Source organism: Drosophila busckii, chromosome X, assembly GCF_011750605.1.
Source record: "Drosophila busckii strain San Diego stock center, stock number 13000-0081.31 chromosome X, ASM1175060v1, whole genome shotgun sequence".
Taxonomy (NCBI): domain Eukaryota; kingdom Metazoa; phylum Arthropoda; class Insecta; order Diptera; family Drosophilidae; genus Drosophila; species Drosophila busckii.
This window is the reverse complement of record NC_046608.1, coordinates 16,973,362-16,988,496: the sequence shown is the minus strand read 5'-3', so window position 1 is coordinate 16,988,496 and position 15,135 is coordinate 16,973,362.

Genomic DNA, 15,135 nt, shown 5'->3' with positions numbered 1-15,135 from the left:
TGCATGTTCGACTGCAATATACACTTTGGACACATATTTGAAGCAAAGTAACTTAGAGCTACTTTGTATTTCGAGTATTTCGTATTTCGAGGGCAGCAGCCTAAGCCTCTAGCTGTATGTGCTCAACTACAATATACACTTTGCGAAGAAATTAAAAATATTATGCACAACTATAATATGAACTTTGTGAAGAACACTTTGTGATAAGATAATAAGAAGATAATAAGAAGAAACCCTAAGCTGTATACACGACTACAATAAACCGCAGCCTAAAAACTTTAGAGTTACTTAGGCTTTCGAGCATTTACTGGAATTCATATAGCCCTAGAAGATTTTGCTGTCGACTAGCTCTAAAACGGGATAAAAGAATCAAACTTAGTTCAATGCTTGGCTCAACTTGAGTACTCGCTTTTTAGCAATAACAAAGTGTATACAAATAGACCACAGACGTGGTTAGGTTAAAGCTTAAATGAGTGCAGGGGCATGTGGCATGAGGCATGAGGCACGGCCTCTTTGTCTTTAGCTATCGCATTGCTCAAGACGCCCAGCATCTCTCTCTCTGGCGGTTAAGCAGCTAAAATCAGCCACAGTCAACAGTAGTGGCAACAGCTAGAGTGTGGTGGGGGGTGGAGTGGGGTGGGGGCAGCTGTTGTTACCACAGTTTGAGGCATTATGTCTGTGCGGCGTCATTGCCGCCTGGCGCTTTATTAAAATTAGTAAAAAACAAAGCGACAGCCAGCAAAATGCAAAAAGAAAATTGTGAAAGGGCTGCCAGCCAGAGAGTTGGTGGGGATGGTATTTTCCTTGCTTGGTTTCGGTTTTTTTTTTTGGTTTTCCTTTCTCTTTTTTTTTTGGTTGACAAGTGCTGCCGGCAGGCAATTGTTTACGAGTGTATTGCAAATTAAGTAGGGCTTAAATTTTACAAGCATTTCGCCTTTAAGAGTTAAGTGCTTTTCGCTTACGAACAAATCCAGGCACAAGTCCCTAGCACCCGCCCCCGGTTCAGCTCCAGCCAACGACACTTTGCTGGATTTAAGATTTGATTGCGTCCTGGCATTCGCTTCTGACACGCAGTTGACATGGCTTGCATTCATTGTCTGGGCTTAGCACTTGGCCTGCGTTGAGTTGTTTTGATTACAAGCGAGCCAAGAGAGACAGAGACAGCAAGAGAGTGAGAGTGACTAAAGTACGGGCATTGCATTAACTTATCAGCAAAACTTAAAACTCTCTCGCTCTCCCACTCTAAGTTGATTCGATTAGCCTGTTTGCCAAAACTTTTCTGACACAGTAGACTTGGAAGTTATAATAGTTTTTGAAATGCTTTACAGCTTTCAACTGTCGACCAGCTTAAGCAGTTGTTGATCACTTATTATTATCAGAGTCCAGGATTAACAGCTGTCAGTTCAAAAATAAAATTAAAAGTAAGCAGAGCAGCTAAATTTGATTTTCAATGCTTAGAGCAGCGAAAAATATTTTAAATAAATTCAAGATTAAAATATTAAATATAATATTTAAAACACGTTTTAACACTTTTTTAATTTCATTTCAAATACTATAAAACTTATCTAATGCAAAATGAGAGTGCTTCGAGCTTTAAATGATTAAATAATTTTAATTGAATAACAAAATTCAATATAATACCAATTTAACTAAAAAAATATTTTGAAAAATTCTTAAGCTATTAGAACCAATGAAATAAATAATAAAAATAAAATATAAGTATTTTTAAAGACAAGTAGTCATTCAACCTGTTAGAATAATTTTTTATTATTTTGTATCAAATGGCAACGTTGAATGCAATTAAAAAAGAGTTAAAAACTAATTAAAAATTATATAAAAGCACTGAAATTCGTATGTTTGCCATGGAAATCAAATTTTAAATTACAATTTGCGTTATCTATAAAATTAAAAATCAACGAATTTCTATAAAGAGCAAACTTATATGAGATTTAAGCTAAAGACAAAAATCTTTTAATAGCATGCAGCTGCTAAGAAATGCCATTTGGAGAAACCAAAAGAGAGAGTGAGAAGGGGAGAGTGGAGTGGAGTAAGCGTGACGCCAGCCATAATGAAGTTCCTTTTTAGCTGCTGTTTGTTGTTGTTAATAAATGAAATGCGTGGTCAGATTGGAGTCTGAGGTTTCTTTATTTTTTCCTTCTTCTGCTGCTTCTTCTTTATTTTTCGGTGTAACTGCAAACCGCTGACTTTATTCAAATGGCAGCCACAAGGCTTCCTTTTGCGGTTATCTGCCCTCTCTTTCTTTTACTCTTGCATGCTCTCAGTCTTTGGCTGCTACGTGCACTTGTCGCAACTCGCGAAGGAGTTACGTTGGCTCTGCATCTAGACTGAGACACCAGCGTCATGGTGACTGCTGACTGGTCCAGGGGGAGGGGGAGTAGCGGTTCACATCGCAAGTCGCAAGTCTTTTTAATATTCCGCAAAGGCTCGTAGCTAATGCAAGCTGTCTCGCTCGCTCTAGCTATGGCATTTGTAATTACGCGTATAGGATGATGATTAACGCGCGTGTAAATACACTGTAAAAACATAGTGAAGATATATGGTATTAGTTTATTAGTAGTTGGCTTAGTTTGTAATTGTTTAATTATCAACAATACATCAGTTACTTATTTGAATGCAATATTCAATATAATTTTGTTTATTAACTTAAATTTATTAATTTTATTTTTTGAATTAATTTTATTTATTCGCTCTTCAGTTTCTTGAACGCATTGTAATACTTATTGAATATTTGTTGCTCATTTTGCTTATTGAACATTTTATTTTGTTTATTAAAATTGCATTCTTATCTGTTTTCTTAGTTTAGTTATTTATTTATTAGTTACTTCTATAACCATTTATTTCTTTTATTATTCAGTTTCATTTAGTTTGCACTTACTTCAATTACAATATCAAATTTGAAACTGAAACCTAATTTCTTTGTGTGTAGAGCGCTCTGCCTTGACAGACAGTGACAGCTTACGCGTAGTAGAGCAAAGCGTGGAAAGAGAGCAGAGAGTGAGAGTGGTTTGGTGTTTCTTTCTGCGTCTTCTTCTTCTTCTGCTTCAAGCAAAGCTAATGAGTCTGCATGTGGAAGCGCGTTTGCAGATTTTGCAATTTTTCGCTGCTGTATTCTTTGCAATTAGTTTGACGCTCTCTTCCGCGCGCTCTCTTTCTCTCTCTCTCTCTCTCACACATTCTCTTTCTCTTGCTCAGTTATGAAATTAGCAAAAACGCATTTTTATGTAAATGTTGGCAAAAGGCAAATCGCAAATGCTTTTGAGCTCACAAATATACATACATATGTATGTATATAAATATGCCGTTACTTCTGATGCTGCTGCGGCTGCTGGGACTGTTGGCAGCGCAGTCAACGTCGTTTGGCTGGCTTTCACTTTGTCTTGCGTCCAGTTAGCGAGTTTTACTCTGTTTTTCAAGGACAAAAACTTTGTTTGGCTTTTGCCAAGCGACTCTCGTTAAAGCCTTTTGCCCAAAATAAAACTTTGCAAGCCAAGCAACTTCAGTGGACCCCCACCCACCCGCAACCCCTAGCGCTTGTTCGCGCTGCCGACGTCTCGACGGCGTTTTAATCAGTGCCGCAAAAGTGTGAAAGTGTTGCCCAAGCCAAAGTTGCAACAAACACACACACACACACACACATATAGACGGCAAGTAAGAAAGAGAACGCATATTTTTCATACTTTTGCAAGTTGTGTGTCTGCTGTGGTGTCTAGTTATTTAGTTCAAGGCTGGGGCGCTTTAATTACTACACACACACATGCACACCTGACGCTCAATTTACATAATTGCATATTAGCCAATTTGGAAATTATCAATGCGACAATAAACTCAAAACTGTTTCAAAGCAAATTTCAACGCAGCCCCCTCAACTTACTCCACCCATGTGCTCAGCTAAAACTCTCAGCTCAGCTTAGCAGCTGTGTAAAAGTCGCGCTGCTTGCTTCGTTGATTTAGTTCGAAACTAAAACACACTCGCACTCACACGCACTCGCGCTCTCGCTCTCGCTCTCTCTGTGTCTTGCGTTCGTTCGCTCTCTTGTGTGTGCATGAGCATGGCGTGGCTTATGCATATCAAAATATATCTATGTACTTTTAATTGCCAGCAATTAAAACTTAAACACTGTTCACACACACACACACACACACACACACACACGCATAGAAGCCTAGAGCACACACTTGTTTAGAGTTCTGTTGCTATTATTGGTGCGTGCCTTTGCTACATTTAGTGCGTTAAGTCACCAAGGTGCCAAGTGCTGCGCTCAAGCAGTATAAGAGTGTGAGTGCAAGTAGAAGACAGACAGCGACAGAGAGAGAACTAGACGCTTTACTACGCTGTGTGTGTGTGTGTGTGTGTGTGTGTGCAAGCAAACGAGCATGAGTGTAATATGAAAATTGCGTGGCTAACGCTCATACAAATGCAATTACAACACACACGCACACACACATCTTTGCATACAGTCACTTGAGCTTGGCGATAAATCAAGTGCACTCCATTTGATCTGCAATTGCATGTAAAGCACTAAAAACTACAAGGGGGGGGAGTGGCAAAAGTTTAACTAATCACCCGCAAATGTTTCTCACTGTGGCAGAGAAATGCATTTAAATATTTATAAACACTAAAGCCAGCCAATCTCAGTCAATTTGCTGCTGTTCTTCCGTCTGTATGAGCGACAATAACTCAGCGCCTATAAGAGTTAGAGCAATTAAATTTGGTCAATGCATACTACTATATATTTTACATATTAGTATATACTATATATTTGAAAATTGTTTACACCTTCAACGTTAATTGAATGCTTCAACTCTAGCATGTCTATATGAATTTTATGCTCAGAATTGCATAAGCAAAATATTGAAATTTAGTCTTTCAATTTGCCAAACAGCTCGAAATTTTCAAATTTAATTAGTTAGTGACTAATTAGAAGCGCTGTAGTATAAAAATTCCTTTAAATATTTGTAGACCATTGAAAGTCTGTAGAAATTTTCAATGTTAATTTAAAAATGTAAAATTGAATTAGCTAAGATTTATTTTCATGTCGATCTCATCAGCTTTGCTCCACTGTTCTATAGCACTCTTATAATTCGAGTACTTCAAATATATTCACACGATTGTGTGATTGTCATTACGACACACTCATAAAAGTTAAAATGTCATTAATAACTAAGCAGCGCTTGTTCGGCCAATGTCCACCCTCTCCTTGGGTTTTTCCCTATCCGGCGTACCTTCATTACCCGGCAAAAGTCACACACACACACATACAAAAGCACAAAGTTGACGCTGTATGGAGGTCAAAATAAAAAAAAAAAAAATGTAAAGAATAAAAAAATAAATGGAAAAAAAGAAATTCGTCCTTGTCGCGCCTCATGCTAATTAAATTCAATTAAACGACAATCAAACAATGTCAAGCGGAAGTTAAGCGGGCGAACGCGAACGCGAACGCAAACGCGACCGCGAATAGGATTCAAAATTTGTATACGGATATCGCGGTTCAGGGTATGGGTAACGGTAATGCTAACGGTATAAGTATAACACCCGCTTAGGTTATGGCTGGGGGGGTATGGGAACTGAGAACCTGTCGCTAAAACGCTGTAACATACGCCCACGTTATTATTCCGGAATATACGGTCAACAAAAAAAGAAAAAAAAATTGGAAATTGGTTTTGTGAAATGTGAAAAGTGAAAGCTGTAGCATAACATTTGAGTAATTGTTTTTTTTTTTGTTATTATAATTTTTTTTAACTGGAGTCTATGTAAATATTCAATTGGTTTGCTTGCTTTAGAGCCAAAGCTGCTATTGTTTATTTATTTCATTTGAAAAATTACAATATATTATAATAATTTAATTAAAATAAATTAAAAGGAATAAAAATTCTCTGTTAAGTAATATTACAAGAAATATTTGTAATAAATTGCAATAAATATTTAAAATAAATTAAAAAGCATAAAAATTCTGTGTTAAGAAACATTCTACATTGCTGTTGGTTAACACCACTCTGTTAAATTAACATATATGACATTTTTGCTTGTTTTTAGCTTTATTTAGTGCTTTATTTTAGTGCATTTTTTATTATAATTTTTACTGCAAACATTAAATTTTATTTAAAGCCAGTTTAACATTTATTTTAACATTAAGTTGATAGAGCATTTAATAAGTCCACACTTCAATATTTCAAGCACTGTCGCAAGTCAAATTTTTTATTATTATTTTTTATTTATTTTAGCTTTGCTTTGCCTGCGACTGCGACTGCGACTTGTCGTCCTTTATTTTTTTTCTTCGTTTGTCGTTTGTCAGCTGTCTGTTAATTGTTGTTGTCTGTTTATCGGCGCATGCTGTCAAGTTTTGCTTTTCGACAACATTTGACACGCGATAGCTGCAGCCCAACCCCCCAACCCTCCAAGCCCAGCACACCCCCCTGGTTACCAATTTTTAAAGCAGCTACTGGCGACTGCATTTAATTTAAAAAATAAAATCAAGGCTTGCCGTTTGAAATGTTAATGAGTGGCAAAGCTTAAGCAGCCCAGATAGGCGTTAAGGCGTGGCATTTAACCTGTTGACAACCATGTGTGTGTGTGTGTCTAAGCTGCTTTGGCTTTTAAGGTCAGACCTTTTCAAGCGCATTTCATTAACGCTGAACTGGCAACTTAACAAACTTTGCTTGCAGCCAAAACACCTTTTTTATTTTTTTTTTTTCACCCTTTTGTTTTTTTACTTTTTGTTGTATTTTTTATGCAAGCGCAAGTTTGTTACGTGAATATATTTTTTAATGCGTATGCCTGGCCTGATGAAGTGAATCAAATTGTTGAGCGGCGAGGCTCAGTGTGGTCCACAAAATTTTGTGCTCCATAACCGCAGACCCGTAACCGTAGTAGTCGCCGCATCCGTAGTCCGGATCCGTGTAATTGCATTTTTATTACTTTTGGCCAGCAGCCGCAGCCGCCGCCGCAGCAGCTCCAGCGACAGTTTGTTAAGTGCACAAGCGTCTAAATGAGTAGCGGGCTTGGGTGGGGTGAGGTGGGGGGTGTAAACGCAAGGGTTGCAGCTGCTCGAAAAATTCATCATCAAAGGTGTAAAAACTTTTAATATGTTTAATTTTCTACCTATTTTCTTGTTATATTTTCTTTTTTTTTATAGACTACAGTTCATTTAACGAGCCGTCGTGGGCGTGGCAGTTAGCTAGCTAGATTTAGTTATAAGCAAAGCTAAATACAAACATTTACTCAAGGCAAGGCAAAAAAAAAAGAGCACGACACCAGCTGCGTAACTGGGCAGGCGGTGGGTGGGTGGGGCATTGTGGGCTTTGCCACTTTTGAATAATTTTAACCCAAATAAAAAATGATGTGAATTCGTAATTAGGCATAAGGCAAGGCAGAGACGACAGGCAGACACAGCCAGGATAGAGGGCAAAAAATGTTTCAAAATCAGCGTCGTTTGTTCAGCCAAGAAAATTGTCCCAGAACCTTCCCCAAACCGCTGACCCACCCATCCACCCATCCACTTTTACTATCGCTGCTACTTTTGTAGCCATAATATTTTTTTATTCGCTTTTTTAAGAAATTTAAGAACACCTTTAGCCATACAGTTGCTTCACGTTTTTTTTACTATTCAGTTTATTAATATTATTTTTATATTTTATATACATTATTCGATTTTTTTTTAAACAAATTTTAGATTTTTATAAGCCACAAAATATTGCTTAGTTATTTAATTTTATTAACAAATTTTAAAAAGATTAAAACTTTTTATATTGGAAAACTTTTAGTGCACAATTTATTTGGATTTTTAATTAATTTTTAGCTGCAATTTAAAAATTTCTTTTAAGCTTTTAGTGTTAAAAATTTTGAGGCCTCAATTTTCAAAAACCCCAAAAATGTTTCAAATTTTTATGTTAGTAGTTTCCCGCAACAGAGATCGACTCATAGCTTAATAGCCGCTCCAAAGGGTATGGCAACAATAATAAAAATAAAACCTGAGCCAGTGAACGTAAAAAATGAAAACAGTACTGAAAAAACAAAAAATGCGAGTGTTACTTGAGCTGTTGGCGTTATGATGATGGCTAAATGCCACGACTGTCTGAGGCCGCCTGGGAATTGTGCTAGCGGTAAAAGAGGGTGGGGTGGGGTTGGGTGGTGTGATGAGGTGCGGCTGTTAACTGGCATTGGGACACTGGCCCACGGCTAAGGCCTGGACTAGTTAAAATGCAAGGATTTCTGGACGCGCTGTCTAAGCATAACAGCCACGCACTCCGCCCTTCGGTCCAACGCCACATCAGCGACCCTTTGCTTGTCGCATTTCGAGTTGGAGCATTGACAAATTGATATTTGCATTTAAATTGAAAATTTACATTTGTGCGATGATCGAGACTTTGGCCTTGGCCAAGGCACCAACCCCGCGGCCCACTGTGCTTGTGGTCACAGTGGTGTAATTCACATTAAATACAGCATTTTTCTTATTTCTCCACCGCACTGTTCCCCTCTCTCTCCCTCTCTCCCGTGTGTTTGTTTGATTTCCATATTGCGCCCCTCAACGACAATTGGACGTCTCTGTTGCTTTGACATTCGACATTAATACGCGCCCGGACTTTGACGGTAGATTCGTGGCCAGGACTTGCACAATTTGCATTATGAAATAACATTTCGTTTTTTTTTTATATTTTATTATATTCTGCTTTGCTTACATTCATCTTGAGCTCATTGCGTATGCTGAATTTTAAGCTGGGGGCAGTGGCTGGGTGGTTGGTTCGAAGCCACACAAAGCACTCGTTAGTTTTTCCACGCCTTGGACATTGTTTTTAAGCAAGTTCTCCAACCCCCAGCCCCCAGCCCCCTCTCAAAAAAAATAGCAGAATCTGTATGCTGATTACGCACTTGTGTGTAAGCTTATGTCTCTTCATGTCTCTCACTCTCTATCTGGAGACTTAGCTCAGGTGCATAGCAATCAATCAGTTCAACTAACAATCTGCATGTTTTATATAGAAAATGAACCAATAAGTTAACCCTTAAACTCATCTCACACTCACTCCCTTCACTCTAAATACTTATGGGCTATAATTTTCATATTATTATTTTATATTTAGCAAATTTTTAATCATAATTTGAGCAACAAATAATTGTTACATTATTTCGACATTAATATAATCTTAAAAACATTTACAGTATCCATAGAATTAAAAACAAATTATCAAAAATTATTTAATAATATTTGAAAATCTTTATTAAATTTTCTTTGCTCAAGCGATGTGCACTTAAATCATTTGGAGCATAATATATTTTAATATTATTATATTACATTAAAAGCTGTGTTTTACAACATTAGACAAATTGTTATAAAGTTGTGTTACTCTGCACCTAAAAACATTTTATTTAGTGATTGAAATATGGAAATTTAAAATGACGCGTAAGCCTTTAATGCTCTAAAAACAATTGTGCTTAAATCAGAAGTTTTCGTTTAGCTAAAACGATTTAGTTCCCACGGTCAGTGTCTGTCCACCAGCAGTCAAAACAAAATATTGGAAGCGACGATCTCGTTCAGCAGCAGCGAAGAGCGATCAAGCGAAAGCAGCGCTGCTATTTCGCTTACTCACTGCATAGAGCCACTTTGTCACGTCAGCAGTCAAGCTAAGACTGAGGGCAGTCCAGCTCCTCATACTTAATTTATACCTGAAACACCCACACCATGATACAATAATTGTTCTACCATGACCCACACCACCCACCACATCATACGATGCACATTGAGCGACGCTCTAAGCAGCAAAGCGGCGACGCTCTCGTTCAGAACGATCGAGAGCGCATACGAGCGAGCGCAGCGCTGCTCTCTCGTTAACAAGCACATCGACTTATTCGTGCTAGTGGATTACACCCTTCGTTTGAGTACTTCAGGTCGGCTTCAGTCGCTCTCGCTCACACCATATACAAAACGAACACAGCGAGAGCGAGCAAGTAGAAAAAACGAAGAAGGAACCAAAGAGCTCAATCCGCTACCTTATATTATTCTACCATGACCTAATTGGCTTATGTATAAGTATAAGACTTTTGACAGTCGCTCTGAAGTGCTCGCTCTCTCAGCTTCTATTCTTTCACTTAGATCAATGTGTGAGCCTGGCAGGTATTAAGTCCCGTAGGCCACGCGGGTCAGTTCTGAATAAAACCAGTAGTGAACAAATAATTCCAATATGCTTACTTACGATCAAATAATGTTTAAACTTTATGAATAATCTGACAGTGAGCCAAAAAACTAAATGAATGTGAATGCAAATAAGTGTTAATGCTGAAAATTGTTTACTTGGACATCTACTAAATGCTATTATGCTTTTTGCTTCTTGTAGCATATTTACCTTAACCATGATATTGCTTATACTTCGGATCGTTATAGGATCATTTGTCTAAACTAGTTTTCGATTTGCGCATTCTACTTGAAGCTAAAGGTGATATAATTTTTTTGATCAAGTTAGTCTATACTGATGTAACATATACATACATACATCTTATTTCTTTACTTTGATTTCTAATTTCAATACATAAATACCTAAATACTATAGGTCAAATGCCCCCTTATTCTGTTATAAATTAATTACGATACTACTTTAATGCTTATGCATAAATTTTGCTTGGCTACTTGTAAGTCTCTTGGACTTACGTCATCATTAAATAAAGTTTTCTTTTAAGTTACAATTTTATTTGTAAGTTTTTCTATTCTTCATATAAGAATCGCTTCAGTTGCAATAGTCAATACAATATTGCCCATTGTATCACGTGCTCTCAGTGCTGTGAACATAACTGTGCTTTTATCAGCAAATGTTTTTGCTAAGCAGTTTGCTGCTCATGGAAAGTTTCCATGCAGTCAAAACAGAACACACCCGCGCAACGTACGGTAAACGCTCTCTAAGCAATGGCAGCGGCGCAGCAGCAGCAGCGAAGAGCGATCGAGCGCATTCAAACGAAAGCAGCGCTGCTCTCTCGCTAGCAAGCATGAAAGTTTAGAATTGTTGCTCGCGCTCTCTGTGCGATTGGCGCTCTCCCCTTTTCTTATTGCACTCTCCCTTTTTCTTATTGCGCAGTGATCAATGTAAATCAGTTGTGCATTGCCTGCTAAAGTTGAAACAAACGATGAAGAAGTGAGCGGCATAAGAATAATGAAAGTGTTTATCGAAATTAATATTAGGGCAATATGAGTATGTGAAGTATATTGCAGTTCAATCAGTTCAACTTACCTTATATTTTATATGCCATTCTACTATGGAAAATAAAGCAAAAAGGCAACTGCAAGCAATCAACTAAGTTAACTTCATTCTCACTCCCACTCTCTTTACTCTTTGCCTCTTTACGCGTCCGCTCATAAATACTTAGGGCTACAATTTTCCTTATATATTGAAGTTTTTAGTACATTATTAAACATAATTTAAGCAATGATAATATTTGAAAGTTATGTTTCAACTTTTTGAGTATAAAAAGTTACAAATGTTAGGCATGCAAATTTTGATATTTGGCTCAAATAAATTGCAAAGTGTATTCCAAGTTCGTTGTTTGCCAGAATAAAAGCAAGAAAAAGTATAGATGACATTTTTGATTTGAGACACAGTTGATTTTTTGATTATTTGCTTGAACAGACACTTGAGCATATTCATAAATTTTGGAGTTTGTTTAAACAAAAAGAGCTGCTCTTGCTCTCTCTTTGTTTCTCTGATTTTCTATTTGCCTAAGTGGTTCGCAAGGAGCTACTCGGTAGTGAGTTTGGTGCTGGTCAGGCGGCAAGTTGGAAAGTATGTTGCTTGATTGGATGCCATGGTATGCGGGTAACCCCCACTGCCCACTCCCCCCACCCCACACTCTGGCTTGCACCCTTCTGTCCCGTTTGACGTATGAGAACGTTGACGTAAAAAAGGGCTGCCCAGCCAAAAAACAAAACCAGAACCCAAAAGAATGCTATGCATATGTGTGTGTATGTGTGTGTAGATGCGGGTGCCAATATCTGGCAGCACATCTAGCCACATGTGTGTGTGTGTGTGAGTTGCCTGCGGGTCACGCTTGCCTCTTGTGCTTAATGGTTGATAATATGTCAAAGTTGCCCAATAAAATTATGAAAAGCTACATGGGACAACAAACTCTGCCCGCAAAGACAAATAATTCATGCCATTAAAACCTAAATTTTGCCAATATCTTTATTAATAGTATATATATATATTGAAATCAAGCACAATTGCTCAAACTCAGATCCCACCCCAGACGAAACCCAAATCGCCAGCCGCAAAATCTCAGCGAAATGAATATAAATGCGTTCGCTAAAATGAAACGATTGATTTTCATTCCCTCCCTCAACTCTCCCACCCACCCCTCCTAACACTAGAAAGCTGCGGCTTTTGTCTCGCGGACGTTTTCTGCAAGCAACTTTGTTTATGCAAAAAAATAAAATAAAATATGTATATATATATATATATTTGTATAGAGCGCAAAAAAAGCAGCAGCTACTAAAATAGAAATATTTTTTATATATTTATGGCAAAAGTATATGTCGAGAATAGCAGACAAACCAACTACTATATACACTTTTGCTGGGCATGCTCATAAATTTAATAATTAATAATTCGATTTGATTTTAACCAAAAAAAAATGCAATAACATATCAATATACTCCCCAATAGATGGCGCATGCAATCAATAAGTTTGGGATTTAATTTGTATGGCTTTGAAATATTTAAAAAAATGTAAGCTTGCAATTTTCTTTGATTAAATAATAAAAATTCTTAATAAAGCATTACATTTTTATTTTGTATATACAAGACAGCAAAGAACTCTTATTATAATAAATAAATTACTTCTAGAATTATTTAAAAAAAAAATTGTGAAATTACAACTAGCTAGAATATATAATATAAATATTAAATCAATTCAAGCAAATAATAATAAGATAATCACAATTGCACTATATATAAATAGATGAGCTCTTATTTTCTTAGTTTTCTCGTTACATGTTTACTGCTTAACTTAAGCACACCCTTCGTTTGGTTAACTCCACAGCAAAGTGCATTAGAAAAATGTTGATTTTTTATGCTTTTGCGTTACGGTTTGTTTGCTTGCGGCCGTGGTCGTTGCTGTGGGCTGTCATAGTGGTCTCTGCCACGCCCACACACACACACAAATACTCCCCACCATCGCCTGCTGACCATTCATGTGTGTCAAAATGGCAAAGAAGGAAAAAAATTGAATTTTGAATTTCGTATTCAAATGTTCCCAAACGCAGACAAGACGTCGCACATGCGTTAATATTTCCGGGCGTAATGTCAGCCGGCCATAAAAATTGTATAAAAAACGCATACATAGATTTTTTATATTTTTGGCAAATTGTCACGCATTGAATTATTTTGTTTGGCAAAATAAATACAAATATAAAGTGCAAAAAAAAAAGAAGAGAAAATATATAAAATAAAATTTGCATTTTATTCAATTTTTTGTCCTTGGCATGGCCACTCGCATTGTCCTGGTTATTTACGAGTTTGTTAAGTGCGCACATTCGACGCCCCGCCGCCTTTAACCTCTGACCCCACACCCACAGCGCCGCCAGTCAGGACTCAACTCCTGCTGTGCCTATCCCCCGTGCCCCGGGGTCAGCTGCTGAGCAGCCTCAGCTCTCAATTCCGCACGCTCCATTGAGCCAGACCCAGTGCCCATAACCCAGACTCTGATTCTGACTCTGAGCTTCAGCAATTTGTTGTTGCCCGACTAGCAATTGTTATGGCGGCTATATAAAACGCTATTGTTAAACATGCGACGCAAGCTCAAATCTCAAATCAATGCTAATCACAACATTTTTGCTCTATAGCTTTTTATTATGTGTGTTTGTATATTAACAACAACAACAACAATATAATTACAAGATTTACTGACTTTAAATAATATCAAATTTATGCGATTTTTGGTAGCTGAAATATATTTTATAGTTAATTATAGCAGCAATAATTGCAGGCAATAAATTTTTTAAAAATTATGTTGTCGTTTATAAAGATAAACACTTGATAGTAAAATTAGTATTATTGGCTTTTAGCATGAAGTAATAATAATAATAATATTTATTTTATTGCACATTTAATACAAATGCGCTTAAGAATAATAAATAATGTGTAAAAATAGTTGAATATATTTTTTTTGTATATTTACTTACAATCTATCTAATAATAAGTAAGTTTTATGACTACTGGAATGTCAGAATTTTTACATGTAGGGAATATTTACAGTTTGAGGTTAGCTACCACTTCATGGGTGGCCTAAAGTGAAGGTCGAGAAGGTGATGTAGGTTGCTGTATCGATCAATTCTCTGCTGGTATTTTCAGGCTTTACCTTTTAAACTCTTCGGTTACATTGGCAATTCCAAGGTGCTATGTCTATGTTCATAGTTTAATATGAGCAAAGTTATTGAAGTGGATGTTTTTATATTTTAAATTACTGTTGGAATATTTTTGATGTATTTTAGCGTAAAGCTTTGCATATTAATACTAAATTTTTGTTTTGTTGTTGTTCGGTGCTTTACATATTTTAAATATATGAATACTCAACTTTTGCTCTACTGCGATTCTTGCCTATACAAATAATTATTAACATTATTAAAAATTTGTTCAATTTTGGTTTTTCAATTATTAAGAGAACAGTGAGCAGTGCAAACTGTTTATAAATTTGACATTTTTTTATTGCAAGTTAATTAATTAATGCATATATAATGCTAACGTTTATTAATGTTTTAATGAGTGTTGTAAATTAACATTTGCAGTCAAACTAAAAGCAACTTAAGCCTTTCACTTTATCTGAAAATATATTTCTATTAATTGAATTCCGATTTATTTAGACCCAAGCTAAAGGCTTAAGCTTAATAATTTTAATTATATATTATATTATTATTTTTTAATACTTAAGCAGTTAATAATATAATTTGAATTAATTTGGCGCCAAACGAATTATAATAAATGTTAATCAGTGAATATTTTCAAAATCTTTTTTTACTTGAAAAATCGACACCTAAAACTTAAATTTAATATAGAATAAAATATGCTATAAATAATAGAATATAGCGTGCTTATATACAAATTAATTCATTTTTTTTATATCAAAAAAACAGCCATGTAAAG